The following is a 26,721-nucleotide window of genomic DNA, read 5'->3' as shown; positions in this document are numbered from 1 at the left end:
TAACCCAAAGGTGGCATCATGCGTAGAATACAATGTGGTGCGCGCATCGGATTATTCCCCAGCAGCTTACGTTAATGTGAAAGGGTAGTCGGCCACTATTTTGCAAGCTGTCACCTCATTGGCCACGTTTCGAAGCATTTTTCGCTAGCTGAACGGCGTCAATCGGTTATGAAGGAATAAACAACATTGAAATTCCAATCATTACCATACAATCGTTCGACTGACACATCGATAATTTCGAAGGGTCTTTCCTGATCCATGGTCGTGCGCTCTACTGGGTATACGAAAAGTTATGCAATAAACCTAAACATGTCGAGTTCTTAAAGAACACATACCACAACGAAAATGTGCCGAAATATGTTAACTGGCCTAATGGCGATATATGTTATGCTTGCTATATTGCTTCGAGATTGACTGTAATAGCGCTGTATTCGTGTGACAAAATATTAGGGAGTAAAAGCAGAATAAAATGGCAAGGAACAGGGTAGTCGGGCTTTTGCTAACAGGAAAGCAAGGGTATTTTTCGCATAGATTATGCCGATCGGGCAAAAATCCGGCTATGGCATGGTCTTTATAGCCTAATCACAGAGAGAAACGGACGTACACTTAACCTCATTTACTCTTTATGAGATGACGAAGTATTGGCTGATAACAGATTCAACAGTCTTTTTCCGTACTTTTTGAAACACTTTGCCAGAACAGCAATAGCATAGCCCTTTGAGGGAACCTGTGTAGGCGCCCGCATTGTTGCGTAGGATATCAACATGCCTGACATAAAACAGATTGCTGTTAGCTTGCGCCAAACTATGCACTCCCGATAGATGAAAGCCTAGTTAGCACTCTGCGATCAATATTCGATAAACTTTCAGTTATGTTACTTTTCCTGCTAACAGTTTCTTCGCAAACTGCCGCTATTCATGGAGAAATTGAAAGCGGTTACCGTTATGTCACATTAAAAAGCCGGCAGGAAAGATCATGTTGAAAATTACGGGGAAAGCTAGATTTTTCTGTTGCTTTCCAGATACTGAAAAATATATTTTGATCAAAATACTTCGCTCGCAGATGAAGGACATCCCACGTATAAATTGAACTTATTCGCCTTTGCACTACTCCGGAGCATGCAAAATCATTTGATCAAATAGGCGAGAACATTCTAGTCAAGGAACTGTTCGAAATTCAGAGGATCATTTTAGAACGTACTGATGTAGGTTCGGAGTTACAGCATGCTTTCTGCATAAACCATGAATCACAACAACTGCAATGTTTTTTTTTTCATTCTTTCGTAGAACCAAGTGCCGCAGAGAAGCGCAACAAATGTTGTTCCCTTACTAGTTGGTATTCACACACATAGATATTCGTATGCGCTTCGTTCTAACGACAGCCTGAAGTCTGATTTATCAAACTAATATTTTTTTCCAGTGAAGAGGTGCGGTCTATTGATGCGTTCTGAGCTTTCGAAAAATCCACGCAAGTACTGCATTAATCGTAGATTCGGTTTCTCATTACAGAATGGCCATATCACTGTAGTCATGCAGGTTACTGCTCCACTAAAAACAGAACTTATGAATCAATCAACAACAAGAATCCTAGATGAAAGGTTTTCAGAGCGATTTACATAAAATTCCGATAGGCAAAGCGTTCAAAATAATGTTAGTATACTACAATCACAATCAAGAAAGGCCGTCTTACTACTCAGCAATCGGCACGCCAAATAAAATTTACTAGTGTACAGTATGCCATGAATATTTAATATGTATGCGGACCATTGCATTGCTTACGTGATGAAGCGCAAGAAATTGTTTTCGTGTGCGAGGTGGTTTTATGTGTATGTAGCAAGCTCTAACTGCCCTTCCGGTCAAGCTTACCTGCCGGATCGCTAACTGTCATCGCAGCACCTTGAGTATTGTCATTTTCCATAGAAAGAATTGCCCGTAAACGTTGGTGCTTCAGCCTGAAAAAGTAAACCAGATCACGTGGCCCCAAATGAATATATTGCAACAATCTGCAGAGAAGTTGTTACAATATCTTGAAGGAGAAAAAAAGCATACATTTCTCGTATTTTCCTTTCGAGTGGTGCGAAATCATGTTCGGTAACAAAACTGAGATTTACTGCAGACAAAATGGTTTATTGTAAATGAATGAATGGGCTAATGCTGCAGTAGCAATTTTGTATTTTATAAAAGGAAAGCGAACAATCAAAGACACTAGTTCGTAAAACATTCGGCGATATGGGAGGCTGCCTGCAATTTTCGGGGTTAGGTTTATAGAAAGGGCATTGACAGAAATGTATCAGCTAGATGTTCACTGCGTTTATCGCAACTTTCACATATGAGCGCACTCAATTCTCATCTGAACTTTAGAAAGCAATAACTCAAGCACATGATAACACCCCCCCCCCCAAAAAAAAAAAAAACGACAAATGTTCATGCTAAAAAGCTACAAAAAGATGCCGCAATGAAAAGTCCCTCACCAGCGTGCACGCCAAGAATGTACACAGGAGAAAAAAAAAAATGCAGGTTCTACGCACTGCGGAAATCTATGCTAGACGAAGTTTTTAGCAGCTACCTGGCTATGCAGCATATCTTTTTTTTTTTTGGCAGATGGTTACCAGATAGACGTGCAGCGGTGGCGTAGAAGTAGAACATACGCCCCGCGTCCAAGTCTAACGTGGTTCGAATTCCGGTGCCGCGCCATTTTCCACCGGATTAAAAAAATCCGCGTGTTGATAAAATTGCATGAACAGGCCTGGAGTGTGGCCTGATGCCGGTGACCAGAACCGGTAACGCACTCCCTCACCAGAGCAGGATTGGCCACCCTGGTGCAGTAATTGGCCACAACCCCCTATATGAACACAACAATCGAACCACGGCCCTCAGTCCCCAGCAGCTGCGAAGCAACTGACCACGGCGGCGGTCAGACCTGCGACGCAGCAGAGGGTGCTAAGAATATCTGGTTACGGAGAGGCCGCCATTGGAATGTGAACGTGGCAACGTTTGACTCTAGAACGTTATCTAGTGAGGCGAGTATAGCAGTTCTATTGGAGGAATTAGAGGGCAGTAAACGGGAAATAAAAGGGCTCAGTGAAGTAAGGAGGACGAAGGAAGCATATAGAGTGCATAAAAGCGGGCACGTCCTGTGCTACCGGGTCTTAGCGGAGAGAGGAGAACTAGGAGTTGGATTCCTGATTAATAATGATATAGCTGGTAACATACAAATATTCTATAGCATTAACCAGAGGGTGGGAGGTCTTGTTGTGAAACTTAATAAGAGGTACAAATTGAAGGCCGTACAGGTCTACGCCCATACACCGAGTCACGTTGACCAGGAAGTCGAAAGCTTCTATGAAGACGTGGAATCGGCGATGAGTAGAGTGAAAACAAAATGCACTACACTGATGGGCGACTTCAATGCCGGGGTAGGCAAGAAGCAGGCTGGAGACAAGTCAGTGGGGGAATATGCCATAGGCTCTAGCAATAGCAGGGGACAGTTATTAGCAGAGTTTGCAGAATGGAATGATATGCGGATAATAAATACCTTCTTCCGCAAGCGGGACAGCCGAAAGTGGACGTGGAGGAGCCCCAATGGCGAGACTGGAAATGAAATAGGCTTTATACTCTGCGCTAACTCTGGCATCATACAAGATGTGGACGTGCTCGGCAAGGTGCGCTGCTGTGACCATACGATGGTAAGAACCCGAATTGGTCCTGACTTGAGGAGGGAAAGGAATAATCTAGTACATGAGAAGCCGATCAATGAGTTAGCGGTAAGAGGGAAAATAGAGAAATTCCGGATCAAGGTACAGATCAGGTATTGGGCCTTAACTCAGGAGGAAGACCTTAGTGTCGAAGATATGAACCACAATCTTGTGTGCATCATTAAGGAATGTGCAATAGAAACCGTTGCTAACTCCGTTAGACACGATGGCAGTAAGTTATCGCAGGAGACGAAAGATCTGATCAAGAAACGCCATGTATGAAAGCCTCTAACCCTACAGCTAGGCTAGAACTGGCAGAACTTTCAAAGTTAATTGACAAGCGTAATACAGCTGACATAAGGAAGTCTAATATAGATAGAATTGAACATGCTCTCAGGAACGGAGGAAGCCTAAAGCAGTGAAGAAGAAACTAGGAATACGCAAGGATCAGATGTATGTGTTAGGAGACAAAGCCGGCAATATCATTACTAATATGGATGAGATCGTTCAAGTGGCTGAGGAGGTCTATAGAAATATATACAGTACCAGTGGCACCCACGACGATAATGGAAGAGAGAATAGTCTACAGTAATTTGAAATCCCACAAGTAACGGCGGAAGAAGTAAAGAAAGCCTTGGGAGCTATGCAAAGGGGGAAGGCAGCTGGGGAGGATCAGGTAGCAACAGATTTGTTGAAGGATGGTGGGCAGATTGTTCTAGAAAAACTGGCCACCCTGTATACGCAATGCCTCATGACTTCGAGCGTACCGGAATCTTGGAAGAACGCTAACATAATCCTAATCCATAAGAAAGGAGACGCCAAAGACTTGAAAAATTATAGACCGATCAGCTCACTGTCCGTTGCCTACAGACTATTTGCTAAGGTAATCGCAAATAGAATCAGGAACACCATTAACTTCTGTCAAGCAAAGTACCAGGCAGGATTCTGTAAAGGCTACTCAACAATAGACCATATTCACACTATCAATCAGGTGCTAGAAAAATGTGCGGAATATAACCAACCTTTATATATATAGCTTTCATTGATTACGAGAAAGCGTTTCATTCTGTCGAAACGTCAGAAGTCATGGAGGCATTGCGGAATGAGGGTGTAGACGAGCCATATGTAAAAATACTGAAAGATATCTATAGCGGCTCCACAGCCACCGTAGTCCTCCATAAAGAAAGCAACAAAATCCCAATAAAGAAAGACGTCAGGCAGGGAGATACGATCTCTCCAATGCTATTCACAGCGTGTTTACAGCAGGTATTCAGAGACAAGGATTGGAAAGAATTGGGGATTAGAGTCACTGGAGAATACCTTAGTAACTTGCAATTAGCTAATGATTTTGCCTTGCTTAGTAACTCAGGGGACCAACTGCAATGCATGCTCACTGACCTAGAGAGGCAAAGCAGAAGATGGGTCTAAAAATTAATCTGCAGAAAAGTGAAGTAGTGTTTAACAGTCTCGGAAGAGAACAGCAGTTTACGATAGGTAGCGAGGCACTGAAAGTGGTAAGGGAATACATCTACTTAGGACAGGTAGGGACCACGGGTCTGGATCATGAGATTGAAATAATCAGAAGAATAAGAATGGGCTGGGGTGCGTTTGGCCTGCATTCTCAGATCACGCAGCAGGTTGCCATTATCCCTCAAGAGAAAAGTGTATAGCAGCTGTGTCTTACCAGTACTCATGTAGCGGCACAAACCTGGAGGCTTACGAAAAGGGTTCTACTTAAATTGAGGACGACGCAACGAGCTATAAAAAGAAGAATGATAGGTGAAACGTTAAGGAATAAGAAAAGTGCAGATTGGGTGAGGGAACAAACGCGAGGTAATGACATCTTAGTTCAAATCAAGAAAAACAAATGAGCATGAGCAGGACATGTAATGAGGAGGAAAGATAACCGATGGTCATTAAAGGTTACGGACTGGATTCCAAGGGAAGGGAAGCGTAGCAGCGGGCGGCAGAAAATTAGGTGGGCGGATGACATTCAGAAGTTTGCAGCGACAGCATGGCAACAAATAGTGCATGACCGGGGTATTTGGATAAGTATAGGAGAGGCCTTTTCCCTGCAGTGGGCGTGACCAGGCTTATGATGATGATGACCAGATAGACCATTCTTTCTGTGTAAGCTGAGAAACCGCGTGTTTGACACCAGGATGTGTGTGATCGTAGTAGGATGACTAGGAGGACGGTTTTATGGCAGCGACAACATGACAATTCATTTTGTACAAGTTGTCAGAAACGCGATTATATTGCGTTTCGATCTGGCCAGATCCTTAAGAAGAAATCAAGAACGGTAATAAAGAAATATAAAAGTCGGCAGGGACCCATTACACAGCTTACGTGTTGGAATGCAAAAGCATAATACCGTTTGTAGGCCTGGGAACGCCATCAAACCGCTCCTTTTGTATACTCATGCCCTGGCGCCAGCTCGTCATCATTGCCTGGGCGGTGATGCGCCCAAAGACGCACGCACTAGCCACACGTTTAGTCAGCAAGATGGCTCGGCCGTGATATGCGCAATGACACATGCAGTAAGCACACCCAGAACCATGGAGCCGAACCGTGGAGCCACTTCACGTCGGGGAAGCGTGCTCGTCTAGTACTCCGGAGGGCTTGGCTTCATTCCTGCGCAGACTGCGGTTTACCAAATTTTCCTTTAAATCCCGTTAATTTACTGTGTTTATAAGAACCTCCCTGACAATTTAACGTCAATCCGAGCAAATCTGATGTGTTTTTACTCACTACGCAGTCAGTCAGTTTCGGTATTATCTTTCGGTCACGCCGACTTCGACGGATTTTTTCCAAGTAGGGTATATAATACTTTCGCAATAAAATAAAAGAACGCCAACTGGCAGCTTCGTCATCTTCCTTCTGACATGGATGAGGGTTGCGGGGGATGATCTTGAGTCTGAGATTCTGACGGACTTGTGTTGAGGACTACTTCAACCACTTGAAAACTATAAATGTGAAACGCAACAGTAATATAGAGCCAATAAACGATTTGCATTTCTCCTGGAGTTGTCATAAGCGTTTAACATGCATTTTTGAATTAAAATATTTTATTAGAGCAGCTTCAAAATAAACTCACACCAAAAAAGAAGCTGTATTTCTTCGTACAAATGAAGAACACCATTTTTAATTCTAAGCAACCTTTGCGTCATCCTTAACACTTTGTGGTTTGTAGGTAAAACCCTGTCTCGCCACGGTTTAACAAAAGAACGTTATATTGACTGATGGTGGAACCGAGCGTCCGTCGTGTAACACAGCAGCCAGGTGGTATAACCACTATGCTACGATGAACTTTATGGCCGCTTTTGAATAGAGAAAACAGTGCAAACATGAAACGAGTCGGCCTATCTTTGCCAACCCAACTAGATTATAATGTGTTTAATACGACCAACTTATCAAGAACTGTACTGTAGTGAGAGCACTCATGCAGCGCCCTATACCCTTCTCTCTACCGAACTCGTTCTATGAATTTTTCACGTTCTCAGTAGGCCACGATTCCACTCTTATTACTCTTATTCCACACGCAGCGATATCTTTGAAACACTTCAAAAGAATGCGCCACGTGCCACTTGCTCACTCATCTTCTTTCCTCATGACACCACACTGTTTGACTGGCCGTGCCAGACTGCACTATCTCCGGTAATGGGTTCACTTTTTCCTGAAGATTCCCCGTAGCTGTTTGCGTTACGTAAAAGCTGTGCGCATTCCGCCAGCTTCATGATCGCCCAATTATGTTTTAACATAGAGCTCTCGAAATTGCAGACTTGCAAACAGATAGGGGACTACGAGGCAAGTCAAATGTCCCGCTGAACTGCCAAGAAAATCTAATCGTCCCCCCCCCCCGCTCCCTCGTAACATGCATCCCATATTCAACACGGAGAAAAGGGAAAAGAGAGCAGAAGCACTAATCAAGCGCTTCGATTCAATGGACAGCAAGCCGGTTCAGTACGTGGACGCGGCAAGTGGCAGGTCAGGTGCTGCGGTTGCCTCGGTGGTCGACGGCCGAGATTCCCCCGTATCGGCCGCTACCATTAGAACCCGCAACACGGAAACGGCTGAAGCAGTTGTGATAGCACTCGTTTGCGCGGGAACGGAAGCAAATTTCATAATTAGAGATAGCAAAAAGGCCATCTGGAATCTTGGAAAGGGTAGGATCTCGCCGGAAGAGGCAATAGTTCTGGCCAGTAGACGGTTAAACACAAAAATTTGCCTAATTTGTACCTCCGTACACACGTCCGTTACTGGCAACGAGGCGGCCCACGAGTTAGCCCGAGCTCTCTACTTCACGGTGGCTGTGGAGCCACCCGACTGCCGGAAAATGGACAAGCCTGTGCAAAATTATACGGAGATTCTCGAACATTATCGGCTACGCAGGAGACTAGTGCCAGCACCAGATAAAAGTCGAAGCAATAGAGAAGCAGTCCCATGCCGGCGCCTGCAAGCTGGGAACTTCGTAAACCCGGTCTGGGCATACTATGCTATACATGATACAGAAAACTATAAGTGCAAACACTGTGGGGTGAGAGGGACCCTCGACCACATAACCTGGGAATGCGCTAGCTGCCCAGGGGCTAAAGCAAATATAAATTGTAGAGAGGCCTGGGACAGCCGCACCCTACTGCACAGCAACACGCCATCCGCCTGGCGGAAGAAGCCGCGAAGAGTCAAGACTTCTTTGCTTGCTTCTAATCGCGGAGGTCCCGTCCCCCGTCCGGTAGGCCTGTGTCCGGGGACAGGGAGTAGGGTGCCTCCTTATCAGTCGGTACACTAAAGTTGCTATCATCTTCATCATCCTCTTGTCTTCTTCTTCTTCTACCCACCGTGGTTCCTTAGTGGCTTTGGCGTTATGTTAAAAAGTACGTGGTCGCGGCGGCCGCATTTCTTTGAGGGCGAAATGCAAAAACGCCCGTGTACCGTGCAATTGGCTCACGTTAAAGAACCCCGTTTGTAGCGTTGGGCAGGGATTCTCAGATCATGAACAGCAGGTTGCCATTATGCCTCAAGAGAAAAGTGTATAACAGCTGTGTCATACCAGTACTCACCTATGGGGCGGAGACCTGGAGGCTTACGAAAAGGGTTCTACTTAAATTGACGACAACGCAACAAGCTATCGAATGAAGAATGATGGGTCTAACGATAAGGAGATCAGAAGGGAGCAGATTGGGTGAGAGAACAAACGCAAGTTAATGACATCTTAGTTGAAATCAAGAAAAATCAATGGGCATGGGCAGGCATGTAATGAGGTGGGTAGATAACCGATTGCCATTAAAGGTTGCGGAGTCGATTCCAAGACAGGAAAAGCGTAGCATGGGGCGGCAGAAAGTTAGTGAGCGGATGGGATTAAGAAGTTTGCAGGGACAACACGGCCACAAGTAGCACATGACCGGTGTAGTTGGAGAAGTATTGGAGAGGCATTTGCCCTGCAATGGGCGTAGCCAGGCTGACGACGATGACGATGAAGGAACGCCAAGTGATCTAAATTAATTCGGAGTCCTCCACTACGCCGTGCCTCCTAATTAGATCGTAGTTTTTTCACGTAAAACCGAAGAATGTAATATAATCCTCATTTCTCTCACTCAGCTCTCTCACTCACCTGGCAGCGATATGTGAAAGCCCTTACAAGACACAGTTTATTTGTGCGTCCACGACAGTTCTGCGTACCCAGGAAACCCGCGGAGGTGACAGCATGCAAGCGCCGTACACAGTAGCACGTACGGTCTCTTGCGTGTTCCCGCAGCTTTCCTAAAGCTGCTTAGCGTTCGCTGCGGTCCCTGCCGGCCTTGTGGGACGTTCTCGCATGTTCTCGCGTGTCCGCGATAGCGAATGTTTCGATATGGCTCTTGCCGAAGATGTGACTCCGGCTTGTGGTTTGAGTTCGTGGCCGCTGATATTGGCTACACACTTTCAGAAGCTGGCACATGGCGGCACTGATTAGCACACTACCAGCTCCTGCACGTATAAGTCAGCGATCCCCTTCTCAATTTTTCTGTCCCGTCAACTATACACGTTGTGCAGCGCCTATAGAGGTGCCACTGATAGCAACCTAGCAGGTGCTTCCAACAGTATGCACGGGAGCAGTAGCAGATGGCAACCCTTTGCAGCAAGGATAGCTGAAGTTCGCGGCTGCGATTTCTCCTTTGTTCGGGTGCCAGACTGCTTCTTCTGCGTTGAAAGCTGTAGGGAAGACGCTGGCCTCTGTGGAAGCGGGCATGAGCACGTTGTTACCCTTGTTTGGGACAACGCGGTCCACATACATGCCAAGTGCGTCCTGCAGACAAACGCCATGAACCCCATTTACGCGAAATGGAGCTCATGTTAACTAGCCGCTAAATTTTGTTGAGTAATGCGATGTCTCTATCATCTTTTTTTTAATCTACCCTTGCCGTATTGCTGCTTCTGTACCTGAATAATAAGCACCCGTCGTTGGTGCATACTTATATCTCAAACAAATCCGCACGGTGCGATGTCTGCGCATGTCGTTGTGATCTTTCTGCCTGTGAATACATGTGACATCGCCGAATAAGTGCAGTCAAAGTCGCCTAGTTGCGAATTTAGTGATGGAGATGTGCACACTATTCAACGAAGGCAGCAAACGTGCGGGATAATAAAAACCTGTGTTAGCGCTGTAGCACCAATGCATACTGCTGCATACACCGTTAAACTGCCGATCTCGCTCCAGTTTTTTGCAGTTTAAGTTACCTAAGGGAGCTGCATGGAAGCGTACAAAGCTAAAGTCCGGCCAACTTTTCAGTACTTGTTTTTTAATGTTCGTAGAGAGATGCCACATGATATATTTAAAGGCAGAGCAGCGCCAGTCAGTGTAGATGGGTGGTGGCGCAATGCCATGTTTAGTCTTCTGCAGCGTAAGCATAATAAGAAAAAATTCAGTTGAGCCCAAAATTCACATGCAAAAAGGGACTACGTTTCGAACCAACCAAATCAGTCGGTGTGGTGCGCCTGCTCAGACAGCATCGAGGTGTCATGACTTCCCAAAATGACGCGATCTTTTCAGCGAAAATGGAACAAAAATATCATATGCAGCAACTATTAGCAATTCTCGCCTTGAACTACGTATTTTCTAAACACATTTCTCCTACGAAAATGCAATATCTAAGAAGCCCTCGCGCAAAAAGAATGAAGCTGTTAAAGAAGAACTTGCATGGTATCATTCCGATAAGACACCGCGTGATTTTGACCCTTACAACCTAGGCAGTGCGAAAATTTCGCGCCTCAAAAAAATCGGCAGTTATGCATGAAGCAACTAGCAACAGTTAAACATACGCGAACTCACGCATAACGTAGATGCAAGAACATGAAATGCGTGACAGCTGGTGAGAAGACTTACCGGGCCGCATAAAACCAACAATTTCAGTTCCTGCAAGCTTCAGTAGGTTCGTCCCTTACCGGTCTAAATATGATCGAACGGAAAAAACACCGACACCACGAAGGAAAGGATGAGAACAAGAAATTGCGCGCTGAACGGCGGCGATCCGTTGCTACCGTTTCTCCCGCTGATGAAGCTTTGCGGGCAATGATTGGAACCGTATTGCCGGCACGTTCTTGCCGGTATATGAGCCCCCCCACCGTGCAACAACTTTTCTTCGACATTCCTCGGAGCTTTCGCCACCCCACACATGCGAAGGGTGTTGCCTATTTTGCTCTCAAAACGTGAATAAGACAGAGACACACGATCAACGACGCAGCAAACTACTGCGCGCGGCTGGCTACTTCCCCCGGATGGCCTGCGCAAGGCCGCCACCAGTGCCGTCACCAGTGGGGCGCCAATCGGCGCGCACTACGTATATAGCCGTTTCATGCCCGCGTGCTTCGCTAAGTACACACGACCTCGCGCTGCGTACGCGGGTGGTTGCGGACGCCCAACTAAAACTGCTTAATGTCTGATAGCCGGGCACCTACAAAATATTTCGTGCAATATCGACTGTGTGGAATCTGCAGAATTTCGATAGCAATTATATGCACACTCCAAGCGTATTTTTGCGCTCGGCCTCAACGTCTCTGTCACTGTTGCTGTGAGTTTCCGCATAAAATCAAAAGGCGATAATGCTATCGCCACGCTCCCTACGCTCTATGTGGGAGTGAAAGCGTGCGAGTGGAGACGACGACGGCGGCTCAACTCGACCACGCGAGAGGCAAGTGAGCGAGTGGAAGCGTGCCGTGTTCCGTGGCGTGTGATGCACCCAACGTGTGAGGTGCCGGGGGGGGGGGGGGGGGGATAGTAGGGTGGCGTTCTACTCCGCCTATAACGGCGCATGTGGAGGCTGCGTGCGGTCGCGCTGCCAAAGGTTGAGAGCGATCTGCGTTTGGGGCAGAGTCTAGGTGCGTCGACAGCTCGTAGCTTTGTGCGTGCTGTTTGTTCTTGGCGCTCACTTTGCGTTCAAGTAATATACAGCAGGAATACCAGTTCGCTCTCTGCTGCTGCAGCGTTTCCTCACGCCAGCGTTTATACAGCGAGTGTCCGTGAACGTCGAGTGTGGTAGGTTCATGTTTTGCGCGCTGACGCCATACTTTCGAATTTAGTTAGCACACGAAAGCGTACAAGTTCATCCGGCCAATAAGAGTACTATCGTTACTTCGTGTGGCTGTCTGTTAATTTTCTACCGCAATGGATGCTTCGCCTTTCCGGAAAAATTGCGGCTTTCTTAAAATTTGTCAGCATATGGTTATTATGCGCAGATTTTATTGAAATCCCACATATATCGAAGCTATCTGCTTCGAAATTATTCAACACTAATTATTCTTCGCTTCGACTTCGTTTCGAAGAAAAAAACAGATGTTTACCCAAGCCTACTGTTACTAGATGCACCACGCGGGGACTTCGCTGCGGCGGCAGTAGATGGGGCAGACTGTTAAGCAAACCGGCTTCATACGCGCCTCATACCCAAATTGGTTCGGAGGTCACAATATGATGTGTTAGCCCATTGCTTCAGTGCTAATAACATTATAGCCGACATTTATCATGAGATAGGTTCCGCCAGAATTTGTATTGCCCCATCTATTTGTGTATCTAACTTTTTTTGCAGCTACCTGTAGCCACTGATAGAGGGTAGTCCAATGTCTAATTCAGTAATGGTCTGACGGTCCGTCACCAGGTCACCCCTTCGCCTGTACCATACATTAATGAACCTGATGCAAACTTCGATCGCTCGGTATGTAAGGCAAGCTCCGCTCTTCAATGAATTCTTTTGACCTCAACTTTGGTTACTGTACATGTGCCACTGCTTCTATGACAATGAAAATTCATCCTATGGTCGCCGGAGATGAAGTGGCACACGTGCGTACTTCGCAGCCCCGCCGTTAGATGGCGACAGCGTGCAATGTGAATTGTGAACCAGGACACCAGTTACATACGTGTATCGGCGTTGGCAATAAACTGTGCCGCTGCAGTGTTTCAGTGCTAATCACATTATCGTCAGCATTCATCGTGAGATGAGTTCTGCCAGACATTATGATATAGAAACAAATACTCAGGCTAAAGGGCTGATAGCTTCGTGTGCGCTGCGTTCTCGCGTCTTAGTTCGCGTTGAAACAAGAGGTGGCACGAAGTTCAATTCACTCGCTGTTGCGGGCCCTATCTGAAATACGATTGTCTTACATGACAGACCCACGGGCTTCCTCTCTACGTAGTCATTGGAATATTCACGCATTAAAAAATAACCGAGGTGTAACTTTGTCGGTTTTTCAGGCAGTCGTAAAAATGCCTCATTCACAATGACATGTAAGATTTGCACTGATGTTGAAAATGTCCGTAATTTTGTGAAGGATAATGTTCGAGGAAGAACTGTGCGTGTCGCTGATGATTGTCTTGCGAAACGCGCTTTGTTGTCACTTTGTCCCCGTCAGACGATAAAACATCAACTGATATAAGAGCACATCATTTTTCAAAAGAGATGACATGCCTACTATGGTTACCCGTACTTATTCGTACTTACCCGTACTCAGTTTAAAAAAAAATCAATTACATTCAAAAATGAATCATGTATTATTTAGCTTCCGGTGGGAAAACCACGATACTATTATGAGACATGCCGCAGTGGGGAACTCCGGATTACTTTAGCCCATTTGGTTCTTTAACGTGCACCAAATGCGCGGTAAAGGGGTGCTTTTGCAATGTGGTCCCATTGAAATATGGCCGCAGCTGTGAGGATTTCATCCCGCGCCCTTGGGCTTAGCAGCGTAGCGTCAAAGCTACTGGGTTACTAGGTAGGTTAGGTTGGCCCAGGTTTAGGTAAAAGAGAGAGAGAAGGGAAGACGGAAAGGCAGGGAGGTTAACCAGACTGAGTCCAGTTTGCTACACTACACGTGGGGAGGGGAATGAGGAGTGAAAGAGAGAGAGAGAGAAAAAAAGCATGAGTCTATACCGCACTTTCACATGCACTAAGTTAGCTGCAGGATGTCTATAACGGGGTACTCAAGTCTGTTGCCTTCACGTAGTGGAGAAGTGCTAGAACTACTTTCCGGGCTAATGAACTGTGAGGCCAGGCTGCCAAGATCTTTGCTTCTGTAGATGGCTTGTCGTCCAGTCTATTCAAGGCACACTGGCGAGTGTGACGGTGGGTATCAAAGCGGGAACAGTGGCAGAGAAGATGGCTGATGGCCTCTTCAGACTTGCACTTAGCGCACATTGGTGAGTCTGCCATTCCAATACGATAGCTGTAGGAGTTAGTGAATGCTACTCCTACCCACAGCCGACATAGCAGTGTTGCGTCACGTCGTGAAAGGTTTGCTGGTTTTTTTAAGTTTCAGTGATGAGTCGAGGCTGTATAAACGGCACTTAGAGTTCTGTGGTGTATGCCAGTAAGTAAGCGTTATGGTACAAGTGAGACTGCGAAGCTCTCTTGTAGCGTCTACTCTCCATAAACGTATAAGAAATGTCGGTACGCCAGCTTGGGCACGTCGGGCAGCGTCATCGGTGAGGTGATTACCAATGATGCGACGATCTCCCGGCTGCCACTGAAAGATGACATCATGTCCTCGGCCATAAGCTCAGTGGCAAGTTTCGTTGATTTTAGACACTAGCTGTTCATAATTGCCACGTCGTAAACCTCGCAAGCTCCGGAGGGCTGCTTTCTACTCACAAAATATTGCCCATTTGTTAGGCGGTTCTTTTTCAATGTATTCGACAGCAGCGCGAAGAGCGGCCAGTTCAGAACCTGTACATGTCTCTACGTGTGAAATATTAAACTTGATGACGACCGATTGAGATGGTATAACAATGGCGCCCGTCGAATTTTCCGAGACGGAGCTGTCCATGTAAACATGGATTCGGTGAGCGTACGAACAATGCAAAATTTCCAATGTGATCTGCTTGAGAGCAGCGCTGGTCAGGCTAGCTTTCTTCTCTATTCCTGGAACAGCAAGGTACACAGGAGGCTGGCCCTGTGTACCTTGCCTGCTGGCCCTGTGGATTTCCAGGCTCTTGCGTCCGGCCAGCATAACGACCCCGAGCAGCGCGAATTGCAGGAAATACCTTGTCGCTCATTGATCAAGTGCCACAAATTGCAGGCAGCTCATCGCCCGTTCGTGCCCCATCAGTTTCGGCAGCGAATATTCAATTCACAGCAAGAGGTAAGCCATCCCCGAATCAAAGCGACACAGGGGCTCATCACAGACGTCTTTGTCTAGCCAGTGACCAACAATGATGTTCGAAGGTGGGAAAGAAGATACCAAGCCTGTCAGGTCGTGAAAGGAACTCGCCACATGCGTTGAGCGGCGCAGCCGTTTCGACCACCAGATAGGAGTTTCGATAACGTGCATTAACACTTGGTGGGGTCCTTTCTGCCCTGTAAAGGTTTCAGGTACCTGCTAACGTGTGTCAAGCAGTTCTCCGTGGGCCTGAAGTGACGCCTATAAAGATATCACGGCAACTCTTCCGCCAAAGCAGTGGCAGAAGAATTTGTTGCTATGTGGGTGTCGGAGTACGCTTGACCGTTGCGCATATCTACGTACTGAGGCTGGCAATTCCAAAGCTTGCTTTTTTCTGCCCTGGCGAGATTGCTCGGCATGCGCCTCCATAACAACACGGCTTACGACCCACAGATCAACGGCGTGGTCGAGCGTCTCCACCGACACTTCTGGCCTTTGCGCCAATAAAGTGCAATCATAAACCATCATCATCTCCACCGACAACTCCACCGGCATCCCTTGAAGCGACCGTCTGTCACTTTGTTGTGCCCGTTAGGACCCATATCGCTAACATCTTGCGTTGGTAAACTCATGGAACATGTTGTTCTCACACGCCTTACGAGATACATGGATGATGGAGCAAATTACGCTAAAATATGGTTGGATTTCGACCCAAGTCATCGGCGCAGGATATTATGCTCGGACTAAAGCTTCAGATCATAGATGCGAGGGCGAAAACTCTCCACACCAAGGCAATACTAGTTCTCGATCTAACTAAGGCTTTTAACACTCTCATGCACAAGGCAATACTACAATATCTCCAAAGCCTGGATATAGAACGTAAAACATACGCGTACATCAACGACTTCTTGACGGATCGTACCGCAAAGATTTCATTTGGAGAATCCAAATCGGAGGCGTTCAAAATAGGTAATAGGGGTACCCCGCAGGGTTCAGTCCTATCTCCCTTTCTATTCAACGTGGCAATTATCGGTCTTCCTGCGAGACTCGAAAAGGTAGAAGGACTCGCACACAGCCTATACGCGGACGACATCACCCTTTGGGTGCTGACTGGAAGCGATGGGCATGTGGAAGAGATCCTTCAAACAGCTATCAAGACGTTCGAAGACTGCATTAGAGACAAATGACTGAAATATTTCTCGGAAAAATCGGAACTTGTCCTCTATAGACCCACTTGCAGGAGTCGCAATAGCAATAGGGTAAAGCTGGGCATTGTGGTCACACTAGAAGGCACCACGATACCGATAGCGGAGAGCATAAGAATACTGGGACTCCGCATATCCAAAAATGGTCATAATGAAGAAAGCACTATACTACAAGACAACAGTGTTCAGCAAACAATCAGACTAATAAAGTGGATATCTAACAGGCACTATGGCATGAAAGAGCACAATCTCATCCGATTAATAGAAACATTCGTAATCAGTCGTATTGCATATGTAGTCCGTTACCTCAAGCTCTACGCTATGGAGAAAGCCAAGATAGAATGCATTATTAGAAGTGCGTATAAGGAAGCCTGGGGACTTCTGGCAAATACGTCAAACGAAAATTCTCGGCGCTTGAGGTTCACAACACACTATACTAATTTGTTGAGACCCAGAGAGTAGCGCCGTATGAAAGAAACGCACAGAGTTTGACGCGGAGACACATCTTAGATGACATCAGAATAACCTACAAAGCACAGCACGGAGTGCGGAGAGACATCCCTAGGAAAATATGGGAAAATCAATCAATAACCCCAATCACAAGAAACATGACCCGGAGTTTCACCAAGATCAAAAAATCGCAAGAGCGAGAGCTCTCCACAAAATATTCCGTATTGCCAGGGACGTGGTCTATGTGGATGCGGTGGAACACGCAAATAAAGAGAGTATGTCGATATATAGTTCGTACCTGTCTAGAGGGTGACTGCAGAGTTAGTGGCGCTGTAAAAACAGGGAAAGCGAAGGTGGCGGACGAGGCTTCCTTAGCACTGGCAATAGCCTCCGTGGAGGCTAATGTCGTTGTAAGCGACTCCAAGAGAGCCGTCAAGAACTATGCCAAAGGAAGAATCTCGCCGTAAGAGCTGAGAATTTTAAACTTCCGTGAAGATCGGCACGTTCACATCATATGAGCACCCGCACACTCCTCCCTTCCCGGGAATGAACTAGGGCGCAACCTGGCTAGAGAACTGACGGGCCGAGCAGGTTACACGCAACAAATACTGGAAACGGAGAGAGACCGGATGACCAGCTTTAACGAGATCACCCAACACCATAATTTAGGAAGAGCCCATCTCCCCCCGGCACACTCCTCGCTGAGTAAACGGCAAGTGATGGCGTGGCGCCTTTTACAAGCAGACACATATCAGAACCCGGTGGCCCACTACCGCCACTACCGGGAACTTTACACGGATAGGTGTAGATTTTGTCAAGAAAGGGTGGACCTACAACATATGGCTTGGGCTTGTCCTCGGACACCCACATAGATTAAAATAAACAAACCCAGAAACCAGTGGGAGACCGCGTTGCTCAGCTCTGCCCGGGAAGACCAACTCAAGGCAACCCAGCAAGCCGAAGATGCCACCAGGGCCCAAGGGCTCGAGACCGTCATCTAGGTAGGGAGGCCTAGGTCTCAAATCTGCTTTCCACAAATGAAATTTATTCCTCGTTGCACAGTTTAGTACTCATAATCATTCGTGAACGGAAGAAAACAGCCTGTGGCTTCACAGTGCCTTATTTTAATTACATTGTCTGACTTCTTCTAATGTTCCCATTGGTGACGTGTTGAACACATAACTTTCATTAACAAGTGTTTTGCTCCGTGAAGTGTTGTCGCGCTTGAACCGCACGAGCATAATTGATGTCGTTGCTCATTGGTTTCGAACCGCATTTCAGCCTCGCCTTCACGACCATGTGTATTGACCTTGCACTCTACGGTAAATTCAGCGCGCCCCCTTGTGTGGACCATGAGCAGCTAGCAGACCACGCGCACCGCACCCAGAGTCGCTCTCTGTTCACAAACGATCAGAAAATGTCCTACAAAGTTTCCACAATACCTGGCGACCTGTCCTTGCTCATCTGGCGCTCTGTTCTCCGCTTGTTCACGCAGAGCGAAAGGGAAAACAAACGGGCTTGCATGGGACGCCGAACTATATAGCCGATTTTCTGTCTTATGTCTCAGGGCCACCTAATATAACGCAGCTCATGGGCACACGCAAAATCAATCGTTTTCTCTTGGCGCAAACCACGAGATAGTGCTAGAGTTGCACAAACGTCCACCATTTAGTTCCAAGTTAAAGCGGCAAAGGCACTCATCGCGCAGGGTCCGAATTTATTCTTCATGCCACAATACATGACTGCCCTTTCAATGTACAGATTATAACAAATCCGAATGGGTTGTCCAAAACATTTTTTTAAGTGCCTTTTCAGATTTGGTCGTAGATACCGTTGGATACCTACAATGTAACGCGAGAGACGTCCCCAAGGTGCCGGTATTTTACCGCTTCTAATCAATGTCAATATGTGAGATCTCACAGAAGTACTGCACTCCAAACCAGGGATCAAACATGCTAGAGGTGTGGGTGATATCACGCTAGGGGCCTATTGTGGGTCACTGGTGAGTAAGGGAATGCACTGCATACAGGTAATACGATTTAACCGTGTAGTAGGGCCACTAGCGTCTGGCTACCAAAGACATAGCAAACGTCCGGACGTTTAAAATACCCGTAGCCGTACATTACCGTTGAAAAAATGTCGCAGCTTTCTCCCGAAAGAGGAAGCATCGACTGATATAGCGAATTATTAGACAGCCACACGAAGTAATGACAGCAGTTTTATCGGCCATGTAAGCTTGTAAATATTCGTTAACTAAGTACATTAACTAACATGGTCTCGCGCACACACAAGCAAACGTGGACACATCTCACCCAACAAACGCGGACACTCGCTGTTGAAAGGCTGGCGCGAGGAAGAGCGGCAGTAGCAGCGCGCGAATTGCTCTTCGTGCGGCCTTTCGCTTAACCTAAACTAAGCAGCGAGAACACAGCGCACATAAAGCCACCAGCCCTCGGCACACCTACACTCAGTAAGATGGATTTCAATATAGGCCCCGCTAGCCGGGACTCAGCTGTGGCATACTCAGCTGCCGCTAACTAAAACTACAACTACCCCCTACCCCCCCCCCCCCCCCCCTTTTGTGCATGCGCGAGATAGAAGACGGTGCGTTTCCTTTCTACATTTCTCCCTTGTGCAAGTGAGATAGGGCCACCATCCTTCTCGGCATACGCTCGCACTCTTTCACCCGCATGGACAGCATATGGCGCGGGGTTGTGATGTTATCGCATTTGGACGTTATACGAAACATCATGGCGATGGTGACGACGACTGCGGAAATGCACCTGGATTGCACGTATAATTGATATCGCAAGAAAGCGCCTACCGCATTTAAGGACAAAAAACGATCGCGGTAGATCACGATACTTCCTATAACGAAATTTGAACGCAGCTCTATACATGTTTTCATTTCTTTTGTGGATATTTTGTATTATGATTATATAGGTACATAGATTATATTAGGAAGAGAACGCTGCGAGTGGCGTGGCTGGCAGGAACATTCTGTCCCAGGCGGCACGCTGCGAACGGAGCGAAATCTGGCGCGACTGCCTCGCTTATTGGGAAATACCGAGAAGCAGCGCGTGGAAGACGCGTCGGTGACGCGTAGAAGGGATTCGCAGCAGCAGCCACCGCAGACAGACCTCCTCCGCTAGCGCTGTTACAATATGTCTGACGGGTGCTATTCTTGCGCCATCTCCTAGCCATGGTCGCTGCAGAGACCGTCTTGCGCGACACCACGCTTTTCTTCTACTATCGGTATACCCTCCTCCTCCGCTTTCATCCTTCGCTGTGCTCGCTCGCATGATTACGAGTGACACCAAGGGACGCCGAGGCACGCCGACACTGAACGCAGGAACGAGCTGCGCTCTAAACGTTAGCCGCCTTTGTGCGAGCGTTCTCGCTTCCTTCTCGGCGCGCGCGACGCCCTGTTGTCTGCGCGCATGTGCGCGCTAGTGGTTTCCCTTGAGCGAACGCAATGATTAAGATTTGTGTGAGCGTTCCCACCTTCTCCGCATCCGCGCGGGATTAACCAGAGGTGTCTGCGTGCGGGTGTACATGTGTGCATGCGTGAGCGTCAGCGCCTTTCACCTGCTGCGCCGGTGCCGGTTGAAAAATACGTCGAACCTATTTTCACATAGTAGGCGGTGGCCGGAAGCGGGCAGAGCATCCACTCCCTCCTTTTACTCTCCGAGATCATTCCGGAGATGCTATCAAAGAGCCTCCGTCAAGGCTGCTTCACCACAAACTAGAGCGCTTGTCACTCTCGTCACGAAGATTCCAGAACTCACCGCTCCATAGCAGTGTAATTAAAATTATTGTTACTCGTTACGTCGATCGCCTCGCATCTCGGCCTGCGCCTCTCTGTGGTATGCAATTTTTTTTCATAATAATCAGGTTAATCACACTCATTAAACATATAAAACAAAGTGTCGAGTGAGACTACACGCAGTAAACGTTCGATTTGCTGGTTGGGTCATCTCCCGCAGGGACACAGTACGCAAGCTCGGCTGGCAAATAAAACGGCTGACCTAAAACATGGCTTCCTCGCACTTCTTTATTCAGCTGCCACCAGGTAATACATCTCATGGGGCGGGATATTGCATTCGTATTGGGAATCGAACAGGCAGGCCTCCATCTGAATGCTCTCGCTCTTGTTGTGGGAAATATTGCGTATGCTGATCCTAACAAGTACCCTATCTGTAGGCAAACTCTTCAGCTCTAACAGAACAGCTGCAAAACAATGCACGTGATCTGAGGACTACCCCAATACGCAGTAGTCGCTTAGCTGACCTACGGGCAAGTAGTCGTGTCAATGCCTTGACTGATTTGCCAAGCAGCAATTGCAATTCAAGCGTATGCTTCTCTCCACTATAACTGATGGCCGCCAAATTGCACAGGCATTAAGGCTACATGATAAAACAAATCCTCTATTCACTTCATCCCCTGCATCCCCATGGCTACTCAATGACTGTGCATATGAAATGCCTTTACCGGAGAGGATTTGCGCAGTGAATAAATCAGGGCCTAAAGGAGCACAGTCTACGAGATGACAGCTATACTATAATATTTAAATGGATAACCGCACATGAAGGGATCCCGTGAAAGGACGTGACTCACCAGGAAGCATGTACATATTCTCTTTCCGCATCTTTCCCTAGGGTCAGCCACTTTCACCAATACGGTCGTTCATTGCACTCTGCTAACCCAGCTCACGTGTCGTGGATACAACGGGTGCATCGTTAGCGCTATAGTATCCTAACCCAACTTAGAATACCCCAAGGGCGTTACCAGCTACTAACCTGTACACTACGTATGACAGAGGCAGTCCGCTGCCACGCACAAACTGGTACGCTGCTCCCACCAGCCAGGATTCACTTAATACAGCCATAGAGAGTCATTACGCAACAGGTTAACTGAGAACCACTTTCTTTTCAATCCCTCGTGTAACATCCCAATGGGGTGTTGGAGGTATGAATAAGCACATGAAATATAAATGCAAAAGCCTTTTCTAGTTTCCCATGTCCGGCTTGTCTGGCTGTAAGAATAGCCCAAATTTTCAACGGCTGTACCCGGCATTGGGAGTCGTCTCGGAGAGAACGTTTCGTTCTCTCGGCACACAACGACCTCGGAAATTACGGGACTGGACCTCTCCTCCTGTGGACTTTGAGACTTCTGAGGCACTGAGGATTTCGGAAGCGTCGCTACAATAATTTGGAAGCCAAAGGGACCTGACTAGCTGTTCGGCTATATGCTGACAGGGCGATCGAATATATCATGAAGGTAGTCTTTCCCTTCCTTGACTTCCCTAATACCCCTTACCTAAAATTTCGTCGGCAAGGCTTCAAGCACATATTAGGCGGGAATGAAAACGTGCTAAAAAATTAAGTGCAATGTTACCATCATGCTATGTGCGAGATGATTGCGGATGCTCATTCGCTAAGCGCACTGTCCTTCAACATTTTCAGCACATATGACAATTGTTCTGACAGTTTACTTCAGAATTCGGCTTCTGTATTTCTGACTGTACGGTTTATCAAGAAAAGGTGACGTTAGAATAAGGAGTGGGATTTCTAAGGGAAGGTTAAAATGCGAGCTCCTTGAAACCGAGCCCACTCATTCAGCTATGAAACGCACAGATAGAAATGCGTTATGTCGAAAGGCACGAGCCTAACGAATGTCCTCTTCCTCTGTTTTTTTTTTGTTTTCTTATGTAATTTTCTTGGCATGACACCGTTTTGCTGTGGTCCTCATCCTTAATTTTTTTTAGAAGGCAGCAGCTAAGGAAACTTTTTTCTACAATATTTTAAAGTAACAAGATATCCCTTCAATCTCCAATGTATAAATAGGTTGCAGAAAATAATTTTCTTGAGTACAGTTTCCGCGTGTCATCAAACGTTCTGAAGAAAATTTAAATTATCAGTCTAGCTTCTTTGTACTTACGTGCCATTTTCCATGTAATATTGCATAAAGTCATAAGTATTATTTTTCACGTAAAATGCTAGCCTTTGCGAATAGACGCATGTATGACCCTTGATTTCGTAGGTGCGTTTAATCAACCAGATTGGTTCTGTGGTGTTGAGTGCCTAAGAAAAAAAGGCAAAAAAATCTTTATGGTATCCAACGAAAACCGCAAATTGAATAAAGCTTACCGTGCCAAAACAATCATGAAGAAATTTCATGGCTAATGACAACAGAGCATTGAAAACGAAGCAGAAACAAACCGCGAACATAACACAAGCGCTGTTTTGTGTCTCAGCCACGAACCAATATAAACTCCTGTTTTCAATGCTCATCAGGACAAAAAGAAAAGCCAAGAAACATCAGTTAAAGTTTTGTTACTATATCATCTTAGTTAGGTGAAATTAATTGTGGCATCGAGCTTTATATTTATAGAGTAGTAGACGTAATGCAGTACTGTAGCACGATTGCCACGTAGTTTCGCGCGATTGGCACGAAGTTGAACGCAAATTCGGTTGCAGAAGGCAAAACTATGTTTTGAAACACGAAGCACTGAAGGCGTATATTGTTATTATGCATTAAGTCTATCCTGCCTTATACCAGTGCTGCAACCAGAATTATCAAAAAGGCCTAATGTTAGGCTCGGAGTAGGAAAGATTGCTCGCGGAAATATTTCATAGAAAAGTATTGTCCATGAGCCATGGAAGATAAAGCAGTAAGCGAACAGCTTCGTCAACCCACTGTCTTATTAATGGTGACTGTGGATCAGCAAAGACCCACAAAAAAGGAGCGAGACTATAAAGATGTTTCGTCTTCCAGGAGTTGGATAACTGGTAAGCTCGGCTTTAGCGCATGAGAGCTTGGCAGCATCATACAGTTTCCTTGTGAGCTCCATGCACCGCGGCGCTGTCTTCTGTGCTTAACATCTACTGAAGCAAGTACATGTTTGAAGTCAATGTACTTCAAGTTCCATGTCATTTTCGAAAGTTCCTTAAACATGAAATAAACTATGCCATTACTGAGTAATAGTGCCTCGCTATCGTACATGCAGTCTACAGGTAGCGCTGCATATTACACGAAGCACCATTCACCATTATATCTTGCCATGGTACATTACAATGGCTAAACAATAACAGAAATTATCAAGGAAATTTATTTCGGTGGTCTTTAAAACTTTCAATTTACGATTGTGATATCAAGTATCACAATATCGCCAATGACGTTGAAGCCGGCGCACTTTCATGGAACTTCATTGTTCAGCTTCTGTGATCTCAAGAACTACAGCTGCACCATCATGGCCCGCGTCCTACCACCATACAAGTGCAAAAAGTATTTCGTTCGTAAAACACCCAGGAATCAAGAGGTCTACGTGCCAAGTGCCCTGTGACCTAGCGTTCGTCAGAAAACATACGACCACTCTGGAAACGTTCGTATGAAGAGCAATTTTATGTTACTCTCACCACAGTATTACTCGCCTGATATAACCAAAGTGTTTAAATAGGTTTGCCATTGTAACGTTTGACAACACTGCGAAACTGCGAAAGGACGCAAAGCAAGAGGCTTGGATGTTTTGAGCAATTGCCTCCAGCGAAGCACTCTTTTGACCTTCTTGCAACGGTTACTATTGGCGGTTTGAGTAGTATGGCTCATCAAACGGGTTATTTCTTTCGTCGTTCATTCCGCCTTCTGTTTCGTTGCTTTTTTTCATAAGAAGAAAACCTACCACTCCCACATCTCGTGTCGGAAAAGCGTTTTTATCCCTAGGAAGGCTAAGCAGTTTCTTTCTGATCGTAGCACTCGATGCCCTGACGAAAAATTCCAACACTTTATGACGGACAATACTACCCACATGCTGTTTACCTCATTAGAACACCTTCACTCTATAGGCAATCGTGATCGCTTCACATTCGCCCTCGGCCCATTTGCTTTGCCTAGGATGGTTGAGCACGAGGATAAAAATAATTCCTCCTCTTCCTCCCTCTACTGGTTGCTACCGAGGCTCCCCTGCGTAGTACCAGTCCGCTGCACTCACAGATACTTAGGGCCCCTGCGCTTGCCTCGATCTTCTGCGATTGCGGTTGCTATAGATCGCGAGACATTCTGCCATGGTAAAAGTGTTGCGGTATCCCCGAGTCTCTTCGGTCTATTTCTGAGCCCTAAGTGCTGAACGAAGGGGTGCCATCGCCGAGCAAGCATGCAGTTCCTGCACAAAAGTGTACACTTCGCAGACGTTGTACCTTCTGTTGAGCATCAGCTTTCGTTAAACTAATTATGCCTATTATGTCGCAATGAGCTTTCCCGCTGGTACTCCTGCTTGGATCACAAATGAACTACCATGTGAGGGAAAATTTAGTTTTTCATGATGCGCGGCGCGTTAACGGCGTCAAGTTCGTACGTGACACACAGATCACTTTAGTAATGGCTTCTTTCCTCTATGAACCATGTAAAGTAAGGCATACGACATGTAATCATTTTAAAGCTTACATACTTAACTTCTGATACTGCTTGCCACGATATTACGGTCGAATGTTGGCATCATACTCGTTTACTGTTCGATGTTCGGCTTGCTATCGTCAAAGCTGTGTGTCATTTCGCAACCCACTGTCTTGATGTAGGCGTTTTTTCCCATCATTTCTAGGCCTTATGTGGTGGAAGGTGTGCAAGTGTGAAATTTCTGCAAAATATGGCACACTTGTAGGTATCATACTTCCTTATGAGAAGCTTTGAGTTTTATGTATTATGCCTTCTGTCGCTGAGGGAGCTCTTACAAACATGCATTTCATCACATTGTAGACGCAATGCGAACAGTATTTCCCAATTTTGAGGCAATCACTGTACTACGGTCAGGCATGCTTCCACCTATAGCTACAGTGAACCAACTAATCATGTATTTACCATTGATACCAAGTGAGCCTTGTTTGTCGCTGTTGTCAACTTAATGTTGCTCGCCTTTCCGGGAACTAGTTTGCCAAGTAATTCAATACTCATAATTTTTCTTTTAGTGTACTATTTGCTCATCGTCTCTACATCACGATGATAGCGGCAAAAATAAGTGACATTTCAATGCACCCGAAATCGTAAGAGCCCTAACTGCTAAACGCACGTGTAAATAGTTTGGAAATATCTGGAAACTTGCTATCCTTCGACATGCCACTGTAATTTCACTTATATATAAGAGTTATCTTACTTTGATAAGTTCTCCCAAAGTTCCTCTGCCAGCAGTCAGTTTCTGGGTGTAGCCATAAAGGCTGCCAATGAAGATGTGGAATATAACGGCACGCAGGAGAATCTTCATTACGGTCATTCAAAGGGGCCCCCTCGAAAGCCTCCGTATAAACTCACTATGCCTGTGCGCAAGAAGCAGCATATATATACAGATGTACTGAAAACCCCTAGGGTGTCGAATACAACTAATAGTCGCATAGGTCGAAGGATCTCGTGTTATTTACCGACAAACGTCATAAATATGACGCGGCGAAGATGCTTTGAGTTCAGCGGAATTTGACCTTCACCATTTTGAAACATCTGGCGCATACATTTGCTCCAGTATAGGACAGGTGTGATATAGGATGTGTCAGTGTCAGCTAACTTATGATAAGTGGTAAAAATTGCGCATATTTGATACAAGAATTCACTTGACTGGGTATTGTTCGCTGTTCTCTTCAGAAACTCGCTAGTATATTTAATAAAGGTTGAGAAAAACTATAGAAATAATGAAGTAGCCAACTTTTAGGTGTTACTTTAAACGCAAAATATTTAATGCAGACGTGCTAGAGAATATTACGATACCTC

General features: G+C 46.2%; 1 long non-coding RNA gene across 1 annotated transcript; it reads right to left on the bottom strand.

Annotated features, from left to right (window-relative positions):
• Positions 1-1,870: 1,870 nt before the first annotated feature.
• LOC126526638 (uncharacterized) lies at positions 1,871-26,266 on the bottom strand. The gene is made up of 3 exons (XR_007598616.3): positions 26,117-26,266; positions 22,912-23,054; positions 1,871-1,951 (listed from the first exon to the last, which is right to left on the bottom strand). It is a non-coding gene; the product is annotated as an uncharacterized lncRNA (long non-coding RNA).
• Between the last annotated feature and the right edge of the window lie 455 nt (positions 26,267-26,721).

Source organism: Dermacentor andersoni, chromosome 6, assembly GCF_023375885.2.
Source record: "Dermacentor andersoni chromosome 6, qqDerAnde1_hic_scaffold, whole genome shotgun sequence".
NCBI classification, from domain to species: domain Eukaryota; kingdom Metazoa; phylum Arthropoda; class Arachnida; order Ixodida; family Ixodidae; genus Dermacentor; species Dermacentor andersoni.
The sequence above is the reverse complement of the archived record's forward strand: the minus strand, read 5'-3'. Positions and strand labels throughout refer to the sequence as shown.